The sequence below is a fragment of the Macrobrachium nipponense genome, chromosome 1 (genome assembly GCF_015104395.2).
Source record: "Macrobrachium nipponense isolate FS-2020 chromosome 1, ASM1510439v2, whole genome shotgun sequence".
NCBI classification, from domain to species: domain Eukaryota; kingdom Metazoa; phylum Arthropoda; class Malacostraca; order Decapoda; family Palaemonidae; genus Macrobrachium; species Macrobrachium nipponense.
This window is the reverse complement of record NC_087200.1, coordinates 186,752,298-186,779,940: the sequence shown is the minus strand read 5'-3', so window position 1 is coordinate 186,779,940 and position 27,643 is coordinate 186,752,298. Positions and strand designations below refer to the sequence as shown.

The 27,643-nt window shown below is 45.1% G+C and overlaps 1 long non-coding RNA gene across 1 annotated transcript in view; it reads left to right on the top strand.

Annotated features, from left to right (window-relative positions):
• LOC135219928 (uncharacterized) overlaps window positions 1-27,434 on the top strand; it is a 72,231-nt gene extending 44,797 nt beyond the window's left edge. Inside the window, exon 2 of the long non-coding RNA XR_010315534.1 lies at window positions 26,792-27,434. This is a non-coding gene — a long non-coding RNA (uncharacterized LOC135219928). The remainder of the gene's footprint in view (window positions 1-26,791) is intronic.
• Window positions 27,435-27,643: the final 209 nt, after the last annotated feature.

The following is a 27,643-nucleotide window of genomic DNA, read 5'->3' as shown; positions in this document are numbered from 1 at the left end:
TCGCTTCTGGAAATGGAGCGTAAACTAAAGGAATTAGAAGGTAAGCGCAGTGAAAGTGTTCCCAGTGAAGTGGAGGGTGCGTCTGATCGGCTCTGTCTCGCTCCCAGGTCTAGACCTCTTTCAAGCTCCCAAGCCCAGAGGAGAAGAAATGTCGAAAGCCGCAGGGAGGTTTCAGAGAATCCCCACCGGTCAGGCGTCCCCTCGGCAGATTCTGTAGTTGTGTCCCAGACTGCCAAGGATAGTCGTTGGAAAGACGTCCTGAAACAGTGCTTTTCTTCATCTGATTCGTCTTCGAAGAAAGGATGGAGTTCGGATAGATTATCGAGACCTTTGAAGAGATCATGGAAGTCTCCAGCATTTTATTCTAGCCCTGAAGAATTTCCGGAAGAATATCCTCCGGAAAAGAGGAGAAAGGAGGTTTATTCAGAAGCTCCTTCTCCTTCATCGGATATCGAAAAAGAGGACGTAGCTACAAAGATTTTGGAGAATATGCAAAAGCAGATATCTTCATTAGTAGGAGTGCTTAAGAAGGATCCTCCTAGGAGGAAGGATAAATTCCTTCCAATTAAAAGATCCCGTCCTATGGAACTCTCTGAGAGCTCGGACGAGGCTCCTGCCAGGAGCCTGGCGCCAGCCAGACGTCAGGCTCCTGTCAGGCGCAAAGCGCTGACAAGGCGAGAGGATTTGTATGAATATCTAGAAGAGCCTGAATCTCCTACTAGAAGAAAAGCGCCTGAGGCGCCTGGATCGAGGCGCAAACCTTCTGAAACTTCGGAAGTCAGACGTAAGGCGCCTGAAACTCCTGAAATCAGACGCAAAGCGCCTGAGACTCCTGAAGCGAGAAGAAAAGCACTTAGGACTCCTGAAATGAGACGCAAAGCGTCTGGGGCGCCTGAATCAAAACTCAAGGCGCCTGAAATGAGGCGCGAAGCGCCTGAAACGAGGCGCGAAGCGCCTGAAACGAGGCGCAAAGCGCCTGGAGAGCCTGAAGCGCCTGAAACGACGCAAAGCGCCTGGAGCGCCTGAAGCCAGGCGTGAAGAGCCTGATCTTAGGCGTAAAGAGCCTAAACCGAATACCAAGCGTCGAGCGCCTGACATCCATCATATGACAGGCAGGCGCAAAGACTTATACAAATTAGAAGGACCAAGTTTCAGGCGCTATGATTCGGAAGCTTTATCGGAGTTATAGGCGGACTTGGAGGCTCCTCTTTGGGATTTTTCTCAGGATCAGTTTTCTCCTGACAGGGTTTCTAGACGTTGCACAGGTGGCCGTAGCCCCTGTCAGGAAGGACTTGATTCTGCAAAAAGGGAGAGACATTTAAGGACTTCTCCTGATAGGGACGAGAGTTGTCGCACAGGCGGCCGTCGTCCTTGTCAGGAGGGTCTTCGTGTAAAAGGGCAACATCGGCCTTCACCTGGCAGGGACTCAAGATGTCGCACAGGCGGCCATAGCCCTTGTCAGGTTGCAGTCGGTGTTGCTACGAGCCCTTCACCTTCCCGAGAGAGGAGTCCTCCTCCAGTTGCGCACTCATCTCCGAATAAAACTCAGCAAGAATTAGAAGATGTCTCGGACTCTGAAGAAAATAAGGGGGCAGGTCTTACAGACTATAAGACCTTGACAGCCCTCTTATTAATAGAATTTGGAGAGTCCCTGAGTCCTGCTGCCCTTCCTTCTCCTCGGTCTTTATTTTCAAGTACGAAGACTGCAAAGTCTTCCTCCTTTTTGAAGATGCAACCGACCATCTCAATGAAGAGGGCTTTGCAGTCTTTCGGAAATTGGCTTAAAACCAAGGAGGAGGCGGGAAAGACTGTGTTTACCTGTCCCCCTTCCAGGCTATCGGGAAGAGAGGATTTGTACACACAGGAGAATCTATGGGACTTGCTCTTCCCTCCTCTGCTGAAGCGGACTTCTCAACCTTGGTGGACTCGGCGAGGAGACATGCACTTTCATCAGCCAAAACAAGCTGGACAATGTCCGAAATGGACCATCTCCTCAAGGGAATATTCCATGTCTTGGAAGTTTTTAACTTCCTAGACTGGTCCCTTGGGGCTTTGGCCAAGAAGACACAAGACCCTCAGTTTTTAGAGCCAGAAGTCTTGCATAGTGTGCTGGCCTGTATGGATAAGGCGGTGCAGGATGGATCGGCTGAAGTGGCATCCCTTTTCGGGGCAGGAGTATTGAAGAAGAGGTCTGTCTATAGTTCTTTTCTAACCAAGGCAGTCTCTCCAGTACAGAGGGCTTCTCTTTTATATGCCCCTCTGTCTAAACAATTGTTTCCTTCTCAGTTAGTGAGGGATATTTCCCACACTCTTACTGAGAAGGCAACACAAGATTTGCTGGTACAATCTGCTAAGAAACCTAGACCAGAGGCTTACTGTCACGACAAGAATGGGATCCAAGAAACTGCCCAACAGTCCTTTCGAGGTAGCACTTCTAGCCGAGCCCCAAGGAAGAGAGGAGGGGAGAAAAGAGGAAGATCGTCTATCAGAGTCCCGAGAAAGAATCCTAAATGAGGTTCCAGTCCTCCAAGCACCAGTAGGGGCCAGGCTTCTGAGATTTTTGTCATGAAAACTTACCCAGCAGATATATACTTTGCTATAGACTCAGTCGTCCCGACAGAATTTCAAAACTCGCGGCACACGCGACAGGTAGGTCAGGTGATCCACCATTCCCGCCGCTGGGTGGCGGGATCTGGAACCATTCCCGTTTTCTAAGCCATAATTTCTCTGTCGGTTGAATGGACAACACCTATTGTTCGTTCCTCCATCTTGGATTTCAACTCGTTTGCCGAGAATTTGGATTGGTTTTTTGGTGACGTATTCTGTTTTTTCTCTGGCTTGGCATACGCTTATTGTGGACTGTTTTTCGACTTTGGTATTGGCTACTCTTTCACGATGTCTGACGCTAAGGCTTCACGTATGTTTAGAGTTTGTAGTAGGGAAGGTTGCAAGGTTAGGCTACCGAAATCGGCGGTAGATCCTCATAATGTTTGCGCTAAATGCAGAGAGAATGAATGTTCTTTTAATAACACCTGTATTGAGTGCAAAAACCTAACAGAGCTTGAATGGAAGGAGTTATCTTCAATATGTTAGGAAGCTTGAGAGATAGAGTAAGGAAAGCTTCAGCTAGGCCATCTAGTAGATCTTGTTCTTTAGAACAAGAAGTTGTTAACTCTCCTACTACTAACGATTTTCCCTTAGCCACAGCTGCTTCTCCCTGTACTGAATCCAAAGATTCTTCTTCAGAAAGGGAAAATGTGAAAGCTTCTATCAAGAAACTACAAGCTCAGTTACGAGCTCTAAATGAAGGTAAGAGTGGTGATAGTGATTTGCGCAGTGTTCCCAGTGCAGTGGAGGGGGCGTCTGACCGGTTCCTCATTGCTCCTAGGCCTAGACCTCTTCCAAACTCCCAGGACCAGGGGAGGAGGAATGTCGAAAGCCGCAGGGAGGATGCAGAACATCCCCAACGGTCAGGCGTCCCTTCGGCAGATCCTGTTGTAAAGTCCCAGGCTGCCTTGGATAGCCACAGAAAAGGCATCCTAAGGGAGTGTTTTTCGTCTGACTCTTCCTCTCCTAAACGAGGTTGGAGTTCGGCCTCTCAATCGCGCCCTTTAAAGAGAGCCTGGAAGGCGCCAAAAGGAGACGCGGCTGATTCCAGCCCAGAGCGTTTTCCCGAGAATTGGCCCTCGGAACCTAAGAAGACGAGACAGGAGGAGCCCTCTCTTCAGGATCCAACGAAGAAGTTCCTGATTAATCTGCAAGAGCAGTTGTCCTCTTTAGTAGGCTCCTTCGCTAAGGATTCAACAAGGAGGAAAGATGTTTCGCTCCCTGTTAAGAGTTCCTCTAAGCGCCCCTCTTCGTATAGGAGAGAACCCCCACAATCTCCAAGGCGATTATCGCCTTCGTTGAGAGACTCGTCGGACAGGAGTTGTTCTCCTGACAGGCAAGTCCTTTCGCCCTATAGGCTTTCTTCTCCAAAGCGCCCTCTGGTGGACAAGGCTTTGAATCCTGGCAGACAGGAAGTACGTAGCCTCTCTCCTGCGAGACGCCATGAATCGAGCAGAAGTCTCGATCGGTTTAGGTTCAAGGAACCTGAAGAGAAACTAAACCAATTCAGGTATCAGGATCCTTTGGGACTACAGGACCAGGAGCCAGTCAGGCGCAAAGAGGCAGTGAGACGCAAGAAAGGGCGTCAAGAGCCTCTCAAGCCACAGGATTCAGGACGTCAGGAGTCTGCTAGAAGGCAGGAGTCAGGACGCCAGGAGTCAGGGCGCCAGGAGTTAGGCGTCAAGAGTCAGGACGCCAGGAGCCTGTTAAGCGTCAGGAGTCAGGGCGCAGGGATCCATTCAAGCACCCTGAATCAGGGCGTCAGGAGCCTATCAAGCGCCGCGAGTCTGGCGAACCTCAAGTGCCTAGGCAACAAGAGTCTAGTAGGCGCAAGAATGTTTCGGACCGACAGGAGCCTCATTCTTCGTATAGAAGTTCGATCTTTCAGCGCTCCCCTTCTCGGGAAAGGAGTACTTCTCCCGGGAATAGCCCAATCACTCCCAAACGGTCTCCTTCAGTGGATCCGTCGGAAGAAGTATCGGACGAGGAGGAGACCGTAGATGTAGCAGTTTCTGACTACAAGAGGCTCTCTCTTCTGCTTCTCAAGGAGTTCGGAGACTCCCTTCATCCTGCTGATCCTCCTTCACCAGGATCATTAATGTCGAGTACAAAAGCTCACAAGTCGTCTTCCTTCGTCAAGATGCGCCCTGCTCTCTGTATGAAAAAGGCTTTAAAGACCTTTTCGGAGTGGTTAACCTCAAGAAGGGAAGCGGGCAAAACAGTTTTTTCCTGCCCTCCTTCCAAGTTAACAGGGAAACCGGGAAGGTGGTACGAGACCAAGGAACCCATGGGGTTAGGCCTCCCTTCATCCGCAGACGCGGATTTTGCCTCTCTAGTGGACTCTTCCAGGAGGAAGTCTTTGCTTTCTGCTAAAGCAACATGGGGCATGTGTGAGCTGGACCACCTTCTAAAGGGCCTCTTTAAGACCCTAGAAGTGTTCGATTTCATGGACTGGGTATTGGGAGCATTAGCTAAGAGAGCTCAGGACACTGACTTTGTCTCCATGGAAGAACTTTCAAGCGTCCTGGCTTGCTGCTTGGACAGAGCGGTTATGGACGGTTCCGTAGAAGTTGCCTCACTTTTCGGAACAGGAGTCTTAAAGAAGAGATCGGTCTTTAGCTCTTTTTCTAGCAAAGAAAGCCCGTATCACCCTTACAAAGAGCATCTCTTCTTTTTGCACCTTTGTCCCCTCATCTGTTCCCACAGGAGACTGTTAAGGAGGTTGCAAAATCTCTTACGGAGAAGGCAACTCAGGATCTCCTCACTCACTCAGCCAAGAAGTTTAGGCCGGCCGTGCCTATCGAAAAAAGAGAGAGACCCTCTTTTGTACAGCCCTTTCGAGGTGCCTCCTCTTCTAGGACCCCTCTTAGAGGTCGCAGACCAGAAAGAAGGAGTAGACCATCTAGAAGGTCCTTCGGGAAGTCTAGATGAACAGGGAGTCCTCCAGACAAAAGTAGGCGCCAGACTACTCCAGTTTGCAAAAGTCTGGGCGCAGAAGGGAGCGGATTCTTGGTCCCTCTCGATCCTGAAAAAAGGATACTTGATCCCCTTCAGGAAAATCCTCCCTTGACGACAACTCCAAGGGAGTTGACTGCAAGATACTCGGATCCAGTCCGAAAACTTGCTATTTTGCAGGCAGTGGAACAGATGATTTCCAAAGAAGCGGTAGAACTGGTTCAAGATCTCCAGTCTCCAGGATTTTACAATCGGTTGTTCCTGGTACTGAAAGCATCAGGGGGATGGAGACCGGTTCTAGACGTCAGTGCCCTGAATTTCTTTGTTTTGAAGAAGAAATTCTCGATGGAGACGTCTTCCTCTGTTCTGTCTGCTCTTCGTCCAGGGGACTGGATGGTGTCCCTGGACCTTCAAGATGCGTATTTCCATGTGCCAATTCATCGGCAGCAAGGAAATATCTAAGATTCATGTTCCAAGGGAAAGTAGTTCCAGTTGCCGAACGGGATGTGTTTCGGACTTTCGACTGCCCCTCAAGTCTTCACGGACATCATGAAGAATGTAGCTTATTGGCTACATCTGGAAGGGATCAGGATCTCATTATATCTGGACGATTGGCTAATAAGAGCCCAATCGGAGAAAAAATGTCTGGAGGACCTTTTACTTACTCTAAAATTGACAAAGTCCCTGGGACTTTTAGTCAATCGCGAGAAATCCATGCTGACTCCCCAGCAAAGTATTGTCTATCTGGGGATTCAGATGGATTCTCGGGATTTTCTAGCGTATCCTTCGCAGGAAAGGAGAGAACGCTGCTTGGAAAAGGTGGCAGTCTTCTTAAGGAAGAACATTGTTCCGCGAGGGAATGGATGAGCTTACTGGGGACCCCTCCTCGATGGAACAGTTCGTTTCCTTAGGAAGACTACACTTAAGACCCCTTCAATTTTATCTGAAGGAGAGATGGGATTGGAAGTCCAAAAATCTGGGAGAAACCTTTCCGATCTCGAAAGGAATCAAGGAGAATATCCGCTGGTGGTTAGATCCACAAAAACTAAGCAAGGGAATCTCCCTTCACTTAGAGAACCCTCGCCTAGCGTTATTTGCAGACGCCTCAGATTCAGGGTGGGGAGCGACCCTAGGTTTGGAAGAAGTGTCAGGCACTTGGGAAGGAGAACAAGTGTCCTGGCACATAAACAAGAAAGAACTAACAGCCATTCGTCTAGCTCTAGTTCATTTCGAGGAATAGGTCTCAGGTTCTGGGGATTCAAATCCACTCGGACAACACAACAGCCCTCGCATATATAAAGAACGGTGGGGAGGGGACGCATTCCTTTTTCCTGTACGAATCAGCAAAGGATCTGCTGATTTGGCTCAGGAAAGGAAGATCTCTCTTCTCACAAGTTTGTGCAGGGAGAGAGAAATGTCCGGGCAGATCTGTGAGCAGAAAAGACCAAGTCCTACCCACGAATGGGACTCTCAATCCTCAGATATGCCAACAACTGTGGCATCTGTGGGGAAGGCCCAATATAGACTTGTTCGCGACCACAGGAATCACAGATTTAGAGAACTAATCGGATCCACAAGCAGTAGCAGTAGACAGCTTTCTGCTAGATTGGACAGGCTTGGACACATACGCCTTCCCTCCTTTCAAGATAGTAGGGAAAGTATTGAGGAAATTCGCTTGCTTGGAAGGAACAAGAATGACCCTCATCGCTCCTTTTGGCCAGCTCTCGATTGGTTCACAGAGTGCTGGAGTGGTTAGTAGATTTTCCAAGATCGCTTCCACTAAGGAACGATCTTCTCAAACAACCCCACTTCGACAGATTTCACAAAAACCTCCCCGCTCTAAGTCTGACCGCCTTCAGACTGTCGAAGGACGAGTCAGAAGCAAGGGGCTTTTTCCCGAGCGAAGTGGCGAATGCTATTGCAAGAGCCAGAAGAGTCTCCACCTCTAGGGTGTATCAGTCGAAGTGGGAGTTGTTTAGAAGATGGTGTAAGGGGAAGAAAATATCCTCTTCCAGTAACCATCTGTAACTGAAATCGCAGATTTTCTTCTATTTTTGAGAAAGGACTGTAACCTGGCAGTATCAACAGTAAAAGGTTACAGGAGTATGCTGGCCTCAGTCTTTCGACATAGAGGACTAGATCTGACCAATAATAAAGATCTCCATGACCTTATAAGGTCTTTCGAAACCACGAAAGACCATATAATCAAGAAACCTAGCTGGAACTTGGATGTGGTCCTCAAGTTCCTAATGTCGGAAAAATTCGTACCGTCTCTCACAGCTTCATTTAGAGACTTAACTAGAAAGTCCTTATTCCTCTTTGCTTTAGCGACAGCTAAGAGAATTAGCGAGTTGCAAGCTTTGGAAGGTAAAGTGGGTTTTAAGAAGGATTCAGCGATTTGCACCTTTAAACCACTTTTTCTAGCAAAGAACAAAAATCCCTCAAAACCTTGGCCAAGAAGCTTTGAGATAAAAGGACTCTCTTCACTAACAGGAAGAGAACTAGAGAGGACTTTGTGTCCAGTCAGGGCACTCAAGTTCTACCTGAAGAAGAAAGCGTTGCTAGGAGGTACAGAAGAAAGTCTTTGGTGCTCTGTAAGAGATCCGAAAAGATCGATTTCAAAGAATGCCCTTACGTTCTTCATAAAGGATGTAATAAAGGAAGCTCACCTTACTTGCAATGAAGAGCACCTCAAGGTTCTCAGAGTAAGAGCGCATGAAGTGAGAGCCATAGCTACGTCAATGGCATTTCACAAAACATGGTCTCTTCAGGCACTTATAGAGTCTACGTTTTGGAGATGTAAGAGCGTATGTTTCGGCGAATTCAGTGCTGGGAGAAGGGGCTGAGGCTAATCCTTCGTAACTTACTTTAGTGTTTAATTTATCTTTTATTGGTGGTTGTTTTTATTGGTTGATTGTCAGAGGGAATAGGGAACCCTCTTGCAATTCATAGATTATAACAGTACTAACATGGTCAGGTGATCGGGATTGGCTTCAGTGCTCCTTGTAATTACTTATAGTAACCTTAACTCTGTCATGTAAGAGGGCGAGTCCCCATTGATATGACAAAGGTCAAGGCTCTACCATGTAAGTGGGTCAGCCCCCATTGGTACGAACCAGAGTAGGCTCTGTCGCGTAAGCGGGCTAGCCCCCCATTGACACGATCCAAAGAGTTATTCAGCCATAGGTCCATACCTCGCTGGGACTCTTGAGGCAGGGCAGACCTCATAGACAGTGTCATGAAGTCTTCAGCCCAATCAGGTAGGAACCATGGATTATTATATCCAAGAACATATGTTGTTTTTTCCCTGTTTTTTTAATGTATTTAGTATAAGTATTATCATTTTGTTTTTAGCTATCTCTTACCCTCCACCAAGGGTGCCAATCAGCTAAGTATATATCTGCTGGGTAAGTTTTCATGTACAAAAATGATATTGTTAAGATACAACAAAGTTTTGTACATACTTACCTGGCAGATATATACGATTAATGGCCCACCCATCCTCCCCTCAGGAGACAGGTGGAAGAGAAATTATGGCTTAGAAAACGGGAATGGTTCCAGATCCCGCCACCCAGCGGCGGGAATGGTGGATCACCTGACCTACCTGTCGCGTGTGCCGCGAGTTTTGAAATTCTGTCGGGACGACCGAGTCTATAGCTAAGTATATATCTGCCAGGTAAGTATGTACAAAACTTTATTGTATCTTAACAATATCATTTTCAGAAGCAGGGGCTTCAAGAAAAGCGGATTCTTGGTCCCTACAAGTTCTCAAGAAAGGATACCTCATCCCCTTCAGGAACAGACCTCCATTGACGACGACATCGAGGGAGCTGTCAGCGAGATACAAAGACCCTGTAAAAAGAGATGCCCTTCTCGGGTTGGTACAGCAGATGTTGGAGAAGGAGGCCATCGAGAGAGTACAGGATCCGCACACTCGGGGCTTTTACAATCGCCTCTTTTTGGTGCCAAAAGCCTCGGGAGGGTGGAGGCCGGTCCTGGACGTGAGTGCATTGAACCGCTTCGTGGAGAAGAAGAAGTTCTCCATGGAGACATCCAATTCGGTCCTCTCTGCTCTCCGTCCAGGAGATTGGATGGTCTCCCTCGACCTTCAAGATGCTTACTTTCACGTCCCCCTGCATCATTCGTCGAGGAAATATCTTCGGTTCATGGTGCAGGGAAGGATTTATCAGTTCAGGGCTTTGTGCTTCGGCCTCTCGACGGCTCCTCAGGTGTTTACGGCGTTGATGAGGAACGTAGCAAGATGGCTACATCTGAAGGGGGTGAGAATATCGCTTTACTTAGACGACTGGCTTATAAGAGCACAGTCAAAACAACAGTGTTTGGAGGACTTGGAGATAACTCTGCAATTAGTCAGATCTCTCGGATTGCTCGTGAACCTCGGGAAATCTCACACGATCCCCAGCCAGACCATGGTCTATCTGGGGATTCGGATGGATTCTCGGGGTTTTCGAGCGTATCCATCCCAAGAAAGGATTGCGAAAGGGGTGGAAAAGATCTCGGTCTTCCTAGAGAAAGAACGAAGCTCAGCGAGGGAATGGCTCAGTCTTTTGGGCACCCTTTTGTCGCTAGAGCAGTTCGTTTCTCTGGGGAGGCTGCACATGAGACCCTTGCAGTTCCATCTAAGGAGAAGTTGGAACAGGAAGAAGGGAGGTCTTACGGATACCTTTCCCATAGAGGAGAACATCAAACACCACTTGCGATGGTGGTTAGAACCTCTAAGAAGGAACGAAGGAGTGTCCTTGTCTCTTCAGAACCCTCACCTAGTGTTGTTCTCCGACTCCTCGGAGACGGGATGGGGAGCAACACTAGGGACGAAGGAGGTGTCAGGCATCTGGACGGAAGAACAGAAGACCTGGCACATAAACGCAAAAGAGCTCATAGCCGTACACTTGGCACTGAGACATTTCGAGAACGAAGTCAGAGGCGTGGTGGTCCAGGTCAACTCGGACAACACCACGGCTCTGGCATATATCAGAAAACAAGGGGGGACACACTCTTTCTTCCTTTACGAGCTGGCAAGGGATCTGTTGATCTGGACGGAGGAAAGAGGGATACGGCTCCTGACGAGGTTCGTTCAAGGAGGGAGAAACATAAGAGCGGACAGATTGAGCAGAAAGAACCAGGTCCTTCCAACAGAACGGACCCTTCATTCACAAGTCTGCCAGCAACTATGGTCTCTTTGGGGGAAGCCTCAAGTAGACCTATTTGCAACGTTCCTCTCCAGAAGGATGGAGAACTTTTGCTCGTTGGGGGACGATCCCAGAGCCCTGTCGATCGATGCCATGCTCATGAACTGGACGGGCATAGAGGCGTATGTTTTTCCCCCATTCAAGATGCTGGGGCTGGGGGAAGTAATGAGGAAGTTTGTGTCCTCGTAAGGAATGAGGATGACATTGATCGCTCCCTATTGGCCTGCAAGAGAATGGTTCACAGAGGTACAGGAATGGATAGTGGACTTCCCCAGATCTCTTCCCATAAGGACAGATCTGCTCAAACAACCCCACTTCGAGAGGTACCACAAAAACATCCACGTTCTCGCCCTGACTGCCTTTCGACTATCGAAAGACTGGTCAGAGCGAGAGGCTTTTCTCGCAAAGCTGCAAAAGCAATTGCTAGAGCAAGAAGGTCCTCAACCATGCGGATATACCAATCGAAGTGGGAAGTTTTCCGTAGATGGTGCAAGGCGAAGAAGCTGTCCTCCTCCGATACCTCTGTGACCGAAATTGCTGATTTTCTTTTATATTTACGAGAAGAATCTCAGCTAGCAGTGTCAACCATTAAAGGTTATAGAAGCATGTTGTCTGCTGTGTTCAGGAATAGGGGCCTGAACATAGAGAATGACAAAGATCTGCATGATTTAATTAGATCATTTGAGATGACAAAATCAAGAACTTCTCTCACCCCTAGTTGGAACCTAGATGTGGTTCTCAGATATCTAATGTCAGAGAGATTCGAACCTCCCGATAAAGCGTCTTTCAGAGACATAACAAGAAAATGTATTTTCCTAATAGCTCTCGCTACTGCGAAAAGAGTGAGTGAGTTGCAAGCTCTAGACTTGAGAGTGGGTTTTAAGGGGGACTCAGCTGTATTGTCTTTCAGGCATTTGTTTTTAGCTAAAAACGAAAATCCCTCGAGACCTTGGCCTAGGACTTTTGAAGTAAAAGGGCTTTCTCAATTAGTGGGAAATGAGATGGAAAGAACATTATGCCCTGTTAGAGCTTTGAAGTTTTACTTGCAGAAGAAGAAGCAGTTGCAGGGACGCAATCAAAGCCTCTGGTGTGCTGTTAAAGACCCGAGAAGATCAATGTCAAAAAATGCTTTAGCTTTTTTTGTTAGAAATGTTATAACTGAAGCTCACATGAGTTGTGATAGTGATTCATATAAGACATTAACGGTTAAAGCACACAAGGTACGTGCAGTTGCTACATCGTTATCGTTCAACAAGAACATGTCGATGAAGAGCATCTTAGCAGCCACGTATTGGAGGTGTAACTCAGTGTTTGCCTCACATTACTTAAAAGATGTGAGGGTAACATACGAGAAATGCTTCTCTCTGGACCTTATGTATCAGCGGATACAGTGCTGGGGAGGGGAAAGGAGAGAAGACTGATCCTTAAGTTTGTTTTTTGTCCTTATATTTTATATAGTGTGATTTTAAAATAATTTGGTGTTGAGTTTTTAGGTTGTTTGAAAGGTGTTTGGGGATAACGCCTTGCAATCGTAAATACTAATCCACGGTTAGGATCGGGTGATCGGGATCAGTGTTTTACTCCTTTGTATGCCAATAGGCATAGGTATATTGTCATGTAAGTGGATGGGACCCCGGTGACAATTGCCATCAGGTTCTGTTGAGTAAGTGGATAAGACCCCATTGACAGTCCTTTCAAGAATTCTCAGCCATAGGGCACACCCTCGCTGAAGCTTTTGAGGCGAAGCAGACTTCTATGCATAAGCTATGAAATCTTCCGCCTAAACAGGTAGGAACCAGGGTATTGTTAATTAACTTTTTTACCTACATCATATGTTGTTTACCAGTCCGGTCAGTAATTAGCTGTCTCTTACCCTCCGCCAAAGGTGCCAATCAGCTAAGTATATATCTGACAGGGAAGTTGAATGTATGAAAATGATATTGTTATTGTACAATAAAGTTTCATACATACTTACCTGGCAGATATATACTTAGCTATAGACTCCGTCGTCCCGACAGAAATTCAAATTTTGCGGCACACACTACAGGTAGGTCAGGTGATCTACCCGCCTGCCGCTGGGTGGCAGGAATAGGAACCATTACCATTCTTGAGCCAGATTTTCTCTTCCACTTGTCTCCTGAGGGGAGGCTGGGTGGGCCATACAATCGTATATATCTGCCAGGTAAGTATGTATGAAACTTTATTGTACAATAACAATATCATTTTTTGTCCATTAGTGAAGGAAAGCTAACAAAGTTTTTAAGGTACTTTCAGTACAGCATTATCTTCCAACCATTTTTCCCAACTTGTAAAAGCTGATTTGCCTCAACCATCAATTTCATGCTCACCTTTTTTAAATTATGCAAATTTTCAGAAGGCTGACAGATGAGATTTAAAATTTGCCATGGTATAAAAAAAATTGGATGTTTCAGACACGCTTCCTTCAAACTGGATATACGTAATGCAATCTAAAGGGTCTACTATATACAAATACAAAATTGCAATATACTGTATTACAATTTGCATCTCCACATCAGCAAAGGAATTTAAAGAGTTTACTAAGGTGGTTAAGAATTTAAAACTGGCTCAAGATGAAATTTCAAAAGCTGATGTAACAAGTTTGTTTTATCAATGTCTCCCTATAATACTAGTAGGCAGTGTAAAAGTTTGTGCTTTATAACGTTAAAAATTATTTTTAACTCATATTATTTTGTTATTGAACTCATAGAACAGGTTTTGACCCTATTTATGGTAGTCGCTGTTGAGTCCTCAAGGATTACCCTTTCCATGGTCTGTCTAGAGCTCCATGGTGACCAGACTAATGTCAAAGAATTCTCTTAACTGGTCAGGTGGCCGGGTATTGTGTCATAATGATAAACATTATAACATGATAAAGTATAAGTGGACTCAGGATAAGAGGGCACTTTCTATTATCCTCAGTGGATGCTGATAACCAGTTTACCTGCTACATCAAAACCGAATTAGAAGAAGAAGTGGTTATGTGCATACGCACTTTCATATTGTTTACGTATGACCAAAATCCGATGCAGGATGATCTCTTACTCAAATCCCATGTCTTTTCGTCAGGGAAGTGGGAGGGTTTTGAGGACTCAACAGCGACTACCAAAAATAGGTTTTTCTCACATCAAAACCAGTTTTTTGATAGTGTAGTCACTGTCTCATCTTCAAGGAGCTTTAAAAAGAAATTGACAGGTGATGAAAAGTTCTTGAATTTAATCCCGACAACCCAAAATCCTTTTTGGTCCAGGGTCAAGCCACTAGTTTCAAAGGCCCCATTCTCTCTGCCAAACACCTTTAGGTTTGGTAGCAAAGAACAAGAAACTAAGTTCTGTGGTGACTTACCTAAGCATGCTGGGTATAGCTGTTGTATTGTCAAACCTTCCCTAGCGATAGTTAGCATACCCGCCTGTTAGGAAGACCCATGGTTTGCAGCTGTAGCACCTATGGGTCAAGACTATCCATGCCACCTACACATACACAGTGTAGTTGAATTTGTTTGAGCTTGTGTCAATTGTTGTTAAGAGTATAGGGAAAAAATGGACCTTTTGGAATATCTGCCATGACCTTTAGGTTAATCTTAAGTGCTTGAACTGGGCATAATGTTTTGTCAGCTAATTCTAATTTACTTGGGATAGGAGAGTCCCTTCTTAAAGGAATCCTATTCTTGGCCAGGAATGACAGGTCAGAGGACAACAACAATTGATCTTCAGCCGTTTACGTGATGTATTGTCCCCGTCTAAGAGAGCCCAGTTTGCTAGTATACAAGCTTCAGATACTAATGCAATTAAGAAGATCACATAGTGTAGCTTGGGAGTTGTGGTTGTATCGGGTCCACTGAATTGAGGGGCTGATCAAAGTCTGAGCACCAAGTGATTGGAACCTTTCCAGAGCAGATCTTTGTAGTGCAAAGGACCACAGAACTTTGTAGTGCAAAGGACCACAGAAGGTAAATGACAACTTGTATACTAGAGTCAAATCAGGAAATTATAAAACAATATTTCCATTAATGGTGCCTTGTATTCCATGATTACTGTAACTGCAAGGCATTTGTCTTCAAAAAGGGATAAGAAATTTAAAAATTGTTTCCATAGAATTTTTGACTGGGTTCTTGGTATGAATATAATATAACTATACCTTCCATACATATTGGTATTGCCAGATATATGAAGTCTAATTTTTGCACAAGGTACCTAGCAATGTGGGACAAGTAATTTTCGCGGTACAGATATTTAAGAAAATCCACCCGTGAAGGTCTTGGCTTAGCAAGGTGGATCCTTCAACGGCTTTCCCTCCCATTGACTGGGATAAAACAGCGGACAGCTTTGGAATTTATTTCTTTGCCCCATTGTTAAAGTTAATGGAACCAATCCCTGTTTAGCCAATTTGGGGCTATGTATTAAGCAAGCTGTTCCTTAGTAGGTTGGGAGTTTGCTTCACACCTCGAAATCTGGAACAATGGAGGAAAAGGGTATATCATCCTCCATTTGTTCCAGTCTTGTAGGAAGATATCTCTTGCTGTTGCTTGCCTGGCAGTTTGTGATTCTCATATGTCGTGAACAGGTCAACTTCCATTTGTGGAAGTATGTTGGCTATTTCTGAAAGAGTGGTTCTTTAACTCCACTCTGTTGAGGCTATAATTTTTCTTACTATTACATTGAGAAACCCTGTAAGGTGAATTGCAGACACATACCACTTCCTTGCCTGCCCCATTGAAGGATTGCTAGCATTACCATATTGAGAGGAGGCGAGTATCATCGCAACCTCTTCAATGTAGGACATTGCAGTCATGTTGTCGAGAACCGAACAAATGTCTCTCTTCTGTAGGTTTTGAGTTTTTTAGAGAGAAAAAGACAGCTATCAGGTCCAGGAAATTGATACAATTCCTCATAGTAGCTGAACGCCTGGCTGCCACCTGATGATCCTCCTTACCTCTCAACAAGGAATCTGTGTGTATTGTCATTCATACAGACTGAGGAGTCAGGGTGATCTGTATTGCCAGAGATTCCTTCCGGGATCAAGGCCAAAGTATCTCCCCAACTTTTATTATCTTTTGATGAGGTTAGTCTCGCATCTTTTATGTTACATGAGATAGCTAGAATTTATTCATATTCATTTGTTGTGATCCAAGTATTGGATCTATTATTGATGCAAATTGCAACAAGCCTGTTATATGTTGTAACTGCTGTTTGGAAACTTGGGGCTGTGCAAGGCCCATTTTGAGGACTGTTTTGTGTAGGATAGGGAGAGACGAGAGCCATGATAAGTATCCCAACACAGTCCCAGCTACTGAATGAGTCTGCTGAGTGCGAGGTGGAATTTTGCCAATTTATCATAAAGCCTTTTGACTGTAGTCAGTTGATCACTGCTCTCAGGTTTTTCAAACACACTTTTCTTGTGGGACCCCAGATCTGCCAATCATCTAGGTGGGATATTAGTTGTATTTCTGATTTCTCGAAGAACTGCCATTACTAACTTTGTCAAATCTCAGGGCAACGCTGTGACTTTGAAAATGTACATCTTTCCCAATCTGGAGCCTGAGGAAGGGACGGGGGAACGACGACAGGGATGTGCCGGTATGTATGTGTCTTTCAGATCTATAATTGTCCAAGTTTCTTTTAGAACAGTTGAATGCAATAGGGCATTGGTAGTTATTCAATGTTGTTAGGTCTAGGATCACTCTTCATTTGGTGGTATCCTTTTTGGGGACACTTAGACACGCATACTTGGTGGCAAATATCAGCATGTTTCTTTATGGCTCCCATTAACAGTGCCTTTCTGCACATAACATTCCAGAGAGGAGTTGGGTTTTTGGAAGAACCTCTTTACAGGAGGGATGAGACTGCTTCCATCCCAGCCCATTCAAAATTAATACTGTCCCCCCAAAGGGAAGACTTCTATTGCCTGTGGTGTCTTTGAAGTTGACCCCCAACCATACCATTCCTATTGGTATCCATCTTTCTCTTCCTATGGCCTTGATAGCATTCCATTTGTTGCTTTTCCTTTTCCTATAAGAGGGTCTTTGGACTTTGTGAAAAATATTTTCTTGCTGCTGTTGTTGTCCTTTTGTGAGGCATCATTCCTTCTGAACACCTACCTGTTCTTTTGAGGGAAAACTTTTGGGGCAACTGAAGGCTTACCTTTTTAACCGAGCCTTTTTAGGTTGAGTAAGGGGAAGTTTTGAGTTTTTATTTCCTAAATTCCCCTTTTCCCAAAAGAGCTCCTGTGCAATTCTGTTGGCAGGCTTGCCCGTTACCACAACAAACTCCTCAAACAGGTCCTTACAGAGAGGGTTATTTATGTAATAATGTAGCTAGGTATTTATGTAATAATGAAGCTACATTGGGAAGTGACTAGTTAGATCCCTCCAATGTTTCCATTTACACTTTTATGTGCCACTCTATTAAGTCATAGGATGCATATCACAGGGTTCTCATAAGACTTTGAACTTCAACAGCAACAATTGCTCTAGAACATTTTGGAAGCCTTTTGATGGCAACTTCCAGCAAGGTGATAGAAGTTATAATACTAAAGAGGTAGCTCCTAGTATGAAATTTTGCCGAGGCTGTTACCTCTGAGATTGCTCTTATAGGGCTCCTAAATTGCTGTGTAGCTATAAATAAAGGAGGCTTTTCCCCTTCAGAAGGGGGCTGTAGCATTGTCCATTCCTTGATGGAGTTTTCCGAAACTGGGATGACCAAGGCAAATGGTATAAATTCTGCCATTGTCTCTGGTCTTTTAATCACTACAAAAATCTAAAAATCTGTCTTTACAAGATTAATAATTTTGAAAATGAAGGGACAGATGGCTAGAAGTCTTTGGTGAGCAACTTCGGTCCTGATAAGGATGTTTTCTATAGCTTTTAATGTTATAGACAGGTAAGAAGACCATTTCTGTTAGTGGTTTTTCCCATGTACAGCTTTGATTTTAGTTTTTCTCTCATTAATTAGAGATTTACTACATGGAGAGAAAATGCACACTGAAGCATCTAACCAAGGATCATAAGTATCATCAGAGTATTTGCGCCCTTATGTTTTGCTTTGAAGGTTTGTATTCAGAACTGACCATTTAGTGGTTTTCAGTTGTAATTCCATCTCTAACCTCATTTGGCCAGCATTTGTATCCCCTCTCACTTTTGGGTTGCAGGATGCAGTGCTTCTACACTTTGGAGTATACTGAGTGGAGTATACTGGACTAACTTAAAATCCTTTTTGGAATCATGCATCATGTCGCTCATACATTGCTGTTCTTTGGCAGACATTTTCTGATGATATTCATTATTTCCTTACAGAATTGATCAAATACAGCAAAATGTGTATCTGTTCTGGGGGAGCTTGCATAACCTGACTTGAGTATCTGCAGCTGAACTGAAACTGCCTGTTCCCCAGGGCCAGAGGTCCTGGGTGAATTACTACAACCATCTGAAACTGTTGCCATTTCCATTGGGTTCAGGTGGCTCCTTGTATCCCTTTTGGGGGAAGGAAACTAATTTCCTTACAGAATTGATCAAATGCCACAAACTGTGTATTCCGTTTGGGGAAGTTTGAACGTTTTGACTGAGCTTCCACAACTGAACTGTAACTGCCTGTTACCAAAGGGGCAGAAGAGCTGGGCAAGTTACAATAACCCTCCGAACATATAGTAATTTCAGTCGGAGTCAGATGGATCCTAGTATCCCTTTTTGGGGGAAAGATCCTCTTCAGCATCAATAGCTGCAAAGAGGGGACAGAATTCCTCCCAGGAGGTTTCTCCCATGGCTACCTGAAATTTGTGTCCCTTATCCATCCGGGTTCTGCAGGGCCATTTCAGTGGCAATGGCCACTTCATATTCCATAGTGAGAATGTCTCACTATGGGGACTGATTATACTGGATTTTTGGCCAAACATGAAATACCTAGAAGGTACTCTGGACTTATGTTACTGGGTTTTGACCCAAAGATAAATCTTTATCTGAGAAAAAAGGGTTACATATCTGCTACTGGAGTTTTGCTGGAAAGAGATAATTTCCCCTTTCGTTAGTCCTACTAAACCCTTGGAATCACCAGACAGTGTAAAATAGGCAGTTTCATCCTTAAAACTTGCTGCCAGTAGCATACTACAAGTTTGGTACATATCTGTTGACCAAGCAAATTTTAACGGTATTTTACAAGTCTATACCCATGGCAGGTGGTATGAGCCATACCCACTTACACAAAATGACCCAAGCAATTTGATATGGAACACTTTAACTGAGGGTCTGCATAATGGCAGCCCTGTAGTGATATAAAGCATGTTGTCATTAGAAGCTAGACAGTATTAAATTATTAATGAGGGACACTTCTGTATTTCCTCATACATTTTCCATATTTGTGATAGATTCTACGTATTAGAAATCTATGTTAACTTAAGCTCTTTGAGGTTTAAGTTAGTTTTGACAGCCGTATATGGCTGTATTCGTCCTTTTGCACTGGCTATGTAAAGTTTTAATTTGAATTGTCATACCATTCGGACTAATATCCTATTTACTAATTTGTTTAGTTAGCCCAACCCACAGATTTAAATGGTTTTAGATTATTTAATTATGCCTAGGATACTGTTTATATCTAGTCCTAGGCTATTTGGGCTAAACTACCACTTAGTACTCCAACTATAGGATGTTTCCTAAATTGTTCTCTCTTAGCCTGGTACATATAGGGTATTGCCTAATCCAGATTATTCTAAATCAAATGTACAGGCTATATAAAAACAGAGTTACAGTACATGTAAATTCATAGTTAGGCTAACATCTTTAGTCTAACCCAGATTGTTTATATTGTGAGGACTGGAATCAGACAAAGAGAAAGTTCTAACTAACTTTATTGAACAGAGACGGATGTATATGAGGCAGCAGTGCTGACGAAAACGTAGTGTCCGTCATGCACGCACATACAAAAAGAGACAGAGCCCCTGCTGTGATTGTTTCTTGCAGCTGAAATTATACATATATCTTTGTGTAGAGTACATTTTTACATTCTATATATATATATCGGCGGATAGGCCGTGAAATGCTCTACATTTTAGTATATGGTATAAAATGTACAGAGGAAGGACATTTGGCAAAATGCCGTCCTTACAAATATTCCCCCCCCCCAAAGACAATGATTAAGTAATAATCGTTGGCTGATGGTCAGCATAATCTTGCGGGGGAGCTGGAGGAGTCTGGGGGTTCAAGATTCCATCCATCGGGGGACGTCTAACGGATCCTTGTCGTCCAGTGAGTCAGGAAGCAGGATGCTGCCCCTGGTGGTGGGCCTGGGGGGTTCAACTGCTTTCCTTGGGCAGCCCAGCGACATTTGGGGGCCGCTGTCGGATTCTGGCAAGGCTGTGTTCCAAGGCGGTGTCCTGCGAGGGCCTTCTGGAGTGTCGTCTTCATCGGGAACGACAGGGGGCTTCAGTCTGCCTATTGAGACCCAGTCCTTGTGGCCGCCGATCGAGACGAGGAGCGCCTTCTTTCGGCGGATGATGTGGTGTGGTCCTCGGTAGGGTCTTGTTAGGGGTGGGCGGGTAGCGTCATTCCGTATGAAGACGTACTTGCAAGAGTCCAGGCCCCTTGGTCGGAACTGCTTCCTCCGGTCGGAGTAGGTCTCTCGGCAGGGAACTTTCTGGGAGGCTGTCCGAAGTCTTGCCAGTGGGATGTAGGGGTCGTCGCTGTCGGCGGGGAAGAATTCTCCTGGCACTGTCATGGTCTCGCCATAAACCTTCTCTGCCGGTGACGGGTTACCGTTGGCTCTTGGGGTGGTGCGGAAGCTGAGGAGGACCCATGGTAGGTGTGCCCTCCAGTCGGGGCCTTTGCAGCATGCCATCAGGGAGGCCTTGAGGGAGCAGTGGGTCCTTTCTACCGTGCCATTGGCTGCGGGGTTGTAGGCCGTGGTCGTATGGTGCTTGGTCCCTATCAGGCATGCCAGGAAGATCCAGAGTTCTGAGGTGAAGGTGGTTCCCCGGTCTGTAGTGATGTCGTCTGGCACTCTGAAGCGGCTGATCCAGCTGGATAGGAGGGCTTCAGCACGGGCATCTGCAGTGGCTTCTGGCCACCTGGTGGACCAGTCGATCATCGTCAGGAGGTATCGGGCACCGCTGGATGGGGGAAGGGGCCCGAATCTCCGCCTGGGTTGAGGGAAGGTGCCTATTCCCGATTCGGTGTGCCTTCCTGTCTTGCTGCTTTGGCATGCGATGCAGTTCCTGGCCCACTCCTGGGAGTCCCTCTTGATGCTGTGCCAAACGAACCTTGCGGTCATGAGTCTGGTTGTCGTGCGGGGCGACGGGTGCTAGAGACTGTGGATCACGTTTAATACCTGCTTCTCCGGGAGGGGTTATCGGGGGGCGTGGGCCGCCGGTGCTGGTGTCACAGGAGCGTCGTCTTGGAAGGGTTGAAGAGAATGTCCTCCCATTGGAGGGCAGTGATGGCAGTCTGGTAGGCTGGTACTTCAGGGTCGGAGTCATGCTCACACGTTAAGTCCTCGTAGTCCATGCCGAAGTGCAGGGAGTTTATCTTGATCCTTGAGAGGGCACTGGCTACGGGTTTCCTTTCGCCGGGGACATGCTCGATGGAGCACCTGAATTCGGAGACGGCAGCAAGGTGATGTTGCTGTCTTGAGGACCAAGCATCGCCCAGTTTGACGAAGGCATGGACCAGTGGCTGGTGTTCCATCCTTATGGTGAATGGGATGCCTTCCAAGAGGTACTTGAAATAGCGGACAGCCTGGTAGACAGCAAGGAGCTCACAGTCGAAGGTTCTGTGGTGGGTCTCGGCGGGTTTCAGCTTCCTGCTGAAGAAGGCTTGCAGCGTGGGGACCCCATTGACCAGCTGTTCCAGGACGGCGCTGCATGCGGTGTTGCTGGCATCGGTGGTGTGTGTCAGGGGTGCATCGGGGTCCAGGGTTGTGGCTCTGCTGAGGGACGACTTGGTGCAGTTGAAGGCGCGCTGTTGGGCTTCTCCCCACGTCAGCTTCTTTGGCTTGCCCTTCAGGACCTTGGTCAAAGAACACAATGTGCGGGCGATGAATCTTCTTTAGTAATTCACCATCCTGATGAACTCTTGGAGGGCCTTGACTGTCATCGGCATCAGGAACTTCTCCACTGCAGCCATCTTTGATGCCATGGGATGTACTCCTGCTGGGGTAATCTTATGGCTGAGGAAACCCACCTTCTCCACGCCAAAGGTGCACTTGTCGAAACAGACGACAAGCCTGTTCTTCTGCAGGTGCTTGAGGACGGCCCGGACGTGGTTCAAATGCTCCTCTGGTGACCTCGAAAATATGAGGATGTCATCCATAGAGCAGACACAGAAGGGTAGGTTGCCGAGGATGCTGTCCATAAGGCGCTGAAAGGTGGCTCCGGCATTCTACAGGCCAAAGGTGGAGAAGGCAAACGCAAAGGACCCAAAGGGCGTGATGATTGGCTTCTTCGGGATGTCATTGGGATGGACGGGAACCTGAAAGTAAGACTTTAAGAGGTCGATTTTAGAGAAGATCTTTGCTCCGCAGAGAGGCCCAGTGAGGTCCTAGATGTTCGGCAGGGGGTAACTGTCGGGTGTGGTGATTGTGTTCAGGCGACAGTAATCGCCGCAGGGCCTCAACATACCGTCTGCCTTCTTCACCATGTGGAGGGGGGATGCCCACAGGCTTGCGGGATGCGTCGGGGGCCCTTGGTGTCGATGTAATGGTATCCACCTTACATGGGTGCGGCCCCTGCCACCTGGTGAAGCTCGTGTCGGAAGATGTCTGGGAACTCTTGTAGGAGGAAGGCATACCTGTGGGGAAAAATGGAGCAAATGGTGGGCGCCCTGGGTCGTGTGGTGAGGGGGCGAGAGAGGCAGGTCTCTGTGTCAAGGAGGTGTTGGCGGGCTACATCCAATAAGAATCCGTGGTGGGCTAGGAAGTCCACTCCCAGGAGAGGGATTCGTACGTTGGCGATGACAAAGGGCCAGGTGTAGGTCCGGCCCAGGAACATGATGATCTGGGTCCTGGTGCCATAGGTGCGGATGGGGGTTCTGTTGGCGGCTATGAGGGCAGTTGGGGCGTCGGGGGTGCGGTTGCGGTCCTTTGCCGATGGCGAGAACACTGGATGGAACCAGTGTCCAACATCCTGTGGGCGGAGATGGTGTCCTCGACACAAAATCCTTTGTGGCAAGACTTCGTTACTGCCACTGCCAGGGGGGCTGGCCTTGGGCACTACCTTCGTCATTTTTTGGAGGCACGAAGGAGCAGGGGCGCTCACACATATTCCCCTTACTGCTGAACTTCTGGTGGAAGCAGCACCAACCGTTGTCCTGGCGGGGTTGCGAGGTTCTCCTTCTCTGGAAGGCTGTGCTGATCCCTGCCTCCTCAGGTTCCTCCTGGTGCAGGCTGATGGCTGACAGTGGGGCGGAGAGTTATGCGGCCTGGGTGGCAGTGAACAGGACGAAGACCCACTCCACCAGGCTCTCCATGTTCAGGTCTTCCATGTCGGGATCTGGCTGCAGACCTGGGGTGTGAGTTGGCGGAGGAAGAGCTGTCTAAGGAGGCTTACCTCTTCTCTGCATCCTTGGTGGGCCACCTCTGGCAGTAGTACCAGGTCCTGGAGCTTGTGCCAGGCAAGCCTCAGGTCTGCGGTGGTCATGGGGTTGACTACCAGGTCGAAGATGTGGGCGGCTCTCCCGGGGTCTGGGAGGGAGAAGGCCTGGGTGAGCTGGGTCTTGAGGCCTTCATAGGGCAGCGCTCTGGGCTGGCTGGCCATCCAGGGGGCAGGCCGGTTGAATACGTCCTTCGGGAAGTGATCCCAAGGAGCTGGAACTGGATCTCCGCGTGATGTAGCCAGGCTGCGATGTTCTGTCTAGAGAAGGGTGGCAGTTTGATGGTGTGGGGCTCCGCCGGCACAGTGGTGTTGTGCAAGGACATCGATCGGGGCACTGGGGGACCACCTGGGGAGAGTATACATCGTGTCGTGGTTTGGGGCATCGAAGAACCAGAAGGAATGGCGATGGACAGCTCCCAGTTTTTGAGCCGTTTCCATGTCTGCCTGCTCACTCTTACGGTCGACAGGTGTCATAAATGGCATTGTGATCGACCACGGATAGGAGCACCAGAGAACTTAGACTGAGTGCCTTATGGGTCCATTGAATGTTTTCTGGGGTAGGTGGCCTGAGCTGCTACCATCCTAATCCAGGTCACCAGTTGTGGGGACTGGAATCAGACAAGGAGAAAGCTCTAACTAACTTTATTGAACAGAGATGGCTGTATATGAGGCAGTAGTGTACATACTTTTCATACCATGTACTAAAATGTAGAGCATTTCATGGCCTATCCACCAATATATATATCATGTAAAAATGTACTCTCTACACAAAGATATATGCATATTTTCTCGCAGCTGAAGATATACATATATCTTTGTGTAGAGAGTACATTTTTACATGATATATATATATCGGCTAATAAGCCATGAAATGCTCTATATTTTAGTATATGGTATAAAAAGTATGTACGGAGGAAGGACAGACATTTGCCGAAATGCCGTCCTTATAATATCTAGCCTTAGGCTATTTTGTTTACTATATAAAGTAGTAACTTCCCAATATGAAACTCACTGATGTCAAATTTTATAGTTAGGCTATTACTTAGTATAGGTTATTGTCTGATAGTGATTAATCAATTTACCCCTAAAGGTATGGGATTAACCAGGTGTAATTTGTATTCAAGATAAGCTACTACTTCACAGCCCATTTGGTCTATGTAGTTTTTGGTCTACTTTATAAACCAGTAACTAGTAATATGAAACATTATAGTTAGGCTATCACCTAGTACTGTAGGCTATTGTCTAATCTGGATTAACTGTTCTTGGTCTACTATAGCTAGGCTAACATATCACCTAGCCTAGGCTATTGTCAAATCAATCTAGATTATTTAAATATCATTTTTAAGGTTATGCACATGATAGAGTCTACAGTATTAAGACAATGCTTAAGCATACAGGCTATTTAAAAAAAAGAAAAATGTCTGTAGCCTTCTACTATATAATCCTAAGGTCTTTGGTGTAAACTAAGGCTACTGCCTAGACCCTATAACCTAACAGAATATGTCCTTAAATCTTGCATTCATTCAGGGTATGGCTTAAATCTTACCTTATTTCAGGTTACTGTCTAATCCAGGTTAATTTTGTTCACCCTTAAGGATATAATCCTAGGTTAGGCTGCAGACAATATCTGCTACAGTGTAACTAACATTCTCACTGAGTCAATGTAGATTGTAGGCTACTGCCTGGTAGGCTATTGCCAATATCGTTATCTGAAAGAATTACCTATATTTATAATAACCATGGAACATTTCTTTAGATAAAACTTCTAAATAGAATGATAAATTCTTCAAAACTAATTTCACTTCTACAAATAGTTAACGATCACAAAATCTAAGCGCTGTTGTTTGCTGGTGAAAAAAATTGGTTTACGGCTTTTCACGCACAATAAAATCATTGTTCCATAGTCTAAACTAAAAAATTTGTAACTGGAACTTGAAATTATGTACTCAGCTTTCAAGTTGGATGTTTCCATGAACTTCGGTAAAGAAATCAATAAGTGAAGTACGAAACTCTCGGAGCTAACGATCCTAGGTCGCTAGTGCAGACATGTACTACTGGCAAAAAATTACAGTTTACATCTTTTCACGCACAGTAAAATCATCGTTCCACATCATAAACTTAAATTTTTATTGTTAACTGAAACTTTAAATTGCACACTTAGCTTTTCAACTTATATGCCATAAACCTCAGTAATGAACTTAAAAAGCAAAGAATAAAATTCTCGGAGCTACCCTAACGATCATAAATCGTAAGAAGCGCTGACGTGTGATGGCAAAATAAGCCAATTACAGATTTTCACGCACAATAAATCATTGCTCCACTAAAAATTTTTTTAGCTGGAACTTTAAATTGTGCACTTAGCTGAATCAATAAGCAAAGAACAGATTTCTCTGAGCTCTGGTTTCATGGTCAGATTTTGGTTGTATGTAAACAATATGGTGTGTAAGCACATAACCACTTCTTGCGGTTTTGATGTAGTAGGTAAACTGGATATTAGCATTCGCTGATGATAATAGAAAGTGCCCTTTTATCCTGAGTCCATTCATACTTTATCACGTGTTATAATGTTTATCATTACGACACAATACCCGGTCACAAGACCATTTAAGAGAATTTTTTGACATTAGGCTGGTCACCATGGAGCTCTGGGTAGACCATGGAAAGGGTAATCCTTGAGGATGAGACAGCGAGTACACTATCAAAATATAGTATTTGTATGAAGGGGGAAGAATAATAATAGATGCACCATAAAACTATGATAAAAGCACATACATATGCTAAATGAATCTGAATGAGGTTGTGGCCATGTGATACATAGAAAATCTTCCACTACTACTGGCGATACTGATGTCTACAATGAGCGATTATAAGCAAAACTGCTTAGTACATTTTACAAGAATGTACACGAACTTAAAACATATTACCAACATAAATAATTCTTAATTGCACATGTCAACTGTTAAAACTTCAATGATACAGTGCATCCTTGACTTATGGCAATTCAGTCTTACTCTGCTTTATGTTGCGTCAAGTTACAGCACTGTATGCACCATTGACCATCAAGTAAACAGCACTTATGGCGTTGGAATGGATCCCCCACTGTAAGTCAAGGACGCACTGTAAATACTTTATAATGGCCATAACAAAATTAAGTGCTTATACAAGCAATGAACAAGAAACAAAACTTTTCATAGAACACAGCACTCAAACATCCATTCATGAATTAAAGCATGGCCATTCTTTTGCTTATGTACAGTAATTTCACTTAATACTTTCAACTTCATTCTCAAATTTAATGTAGTGAGTCATTTGAAGTGACTTCCAGACTATAGTGTGGAAGTATAAAAAAATCTTAAGTAAACTTTTGCATTGATGTATATGTAATTTTTCTTAGTATAAAAACTTAAAATTGATTCTTTCACCATAAACAGGCAATAAAATGTGATCAACTCTTTATGGTACAAATCATGGATGATGAAATTACCAATAAAACTACTGGAGCAAAATACCCTGAAAAGCGCAAAAGACCTGCCAAGACAGCTACAAATGACTTCACTTTCAAGATCAACCTGCAGTTACCGTATTTGCCGGCATATTACACACCTTATGTTTTTTTTACTGTAAAAAGTATAAAAGACTGCCCTGCACCTAATGGGGCCATATTACAGGTGGGAGACCAAACGCCGTAGACTATGCCTTTCCTACAGCAAGCTTAATGGGTAGGCACAAAAATTGTTGCTAATAATAAAACATTGAAAAACAAGTCTAATTATTAAAATAAGTTGTTACTAATAAAAAAAACTATTGAAAACAAGCCGAATTATCCGTCTGTTATCACAAACTTATGAAAAATTGATTACGATACGTTGGTAGTTAGCCTGTCAGCTATTGGCAATGAGTGGATGTAAACAAAAGCATAAAGCCACCTGTTGTTTATTTATGGTAAATTTCAAACAAAGTCCATACTTTATTTCAGTATATTCTTACATTATTGTATTTCATGCACAGGATCATGCATTTTACCCTACAAAATCACTTTTAAAATATCTTTCAATAAATGTATGATGAAACATACTAACATTGTTTTTTTCCACAAAATATCCTTGTAAAATAAGAGTGCGTCTTATGCGAGGATGCATCTTTGACGCCGGTAAATACCGTACACTTCTCTGTAAATATTCAAAACACATCCACACATTAATACACTTCTTTACCTTTTCATATAAACTAAACACAAATACTCTAGGAGTATGTGATAGGTAGCAAATGAAAGGGTTGATAAT